The sequence below is a fragment of the Quercus suber genome, unplaced genomic scaffold, assembly GCF_002906115.3.
Source record: "Quercus suber isolate HL8 unplaced genomic scaffold, Cork oak 2.0 scaffold_410, whole genome shotgun sequence".
Classification (NCBI taxonomy): domain Eukaryota; kingdom Viridiplantae; phylum Streptophyta; class Magnoliopsida; order Fagales; family Fagaceae; genus Quercus; species Quercus suber.
Window position 1 is genome coordinate 373,461 of NW_027069861.1, and position 784 is coordinate 374,244.

The 784-nt window shown below is 30.2% G+C and overlaps 1 non-coding gene across 1 annotated transcript; it reads left to right on the plus strand.

Moving 5' to 3' along the window:
- The first annotated feature begins 450 nt into the window (after positions 1-450).
- TRNAL-UAA (transfer RNA leucine (anticodon UAA)) lies at positions 451-532 on the plus strand. The gene has a single exon. It is a non-coding gene; the product is annotated as a tRNA-Leu (tRNA).
- Positions 533-784: the final 252 nt, after the last annotated feature.

The window sequence follows — 784 nt, forward strand, 5'->3', positions numbered from 1 at the left end:
ACTAGTTTTGAACCTTATCAATTTAGCCTTGAAACTTTAACTCTATGTCAATTTGGTCATTTCCTCTAGTGACTGCTATTAAATTATCATTAAATCCAGTAAAACAACATCGTATTACATACATAAATAGTGTCAAATTTTATAAAAGACAATTATAAAGGATTCATTTCACAAGAATGTTAGAGTTATTAAATAAATGACAGGCATTAAACGTTATGGATAAAAATGATCATTCATCCAAATTTAAAAGAATGACTGGATTTTACTCTTTTTTTTTTTCTTTTTTTTTTTTTTCATTTTCTTGTGGTGTGGGCAAGTTCATGGTTTATTTTTTCATCTCAGTAGCTGGTTTGCCCCACGGAAGTTGATGATTGTAAATCGAGAAATTGATAATAATGAAATTAAAACTGTAACAAAAGTTAAAAAAGAGGACGCTAGGAGTCAACAATGGCTGGTTTGCCCGAGAGGTTAAGGGGAAGACTTAAGATCTTCTGCACATAAGTGCGCATGGGTTCGAACCCCATAGCCAGCATTATGGAATTTAGCTTTTTGTCTATCGGAGTTTTTATTTGTGGTTTTTGTCAAATAATTTTTTTTGATTGATTTTTGTCAAATAATTGGAGCTTGTGATTTTGAAAACTACTAGTTTTGAAGCACGAATAAGAGCACGTGTTAACCAATAAAAATATTACAATTAAGATTAGAACAATAAAAAAAGTAACGCAGCTGGTAACACTATAAAGTTGAATGTCTAGCAATACCATAAAATTGACAATAAAAAAAC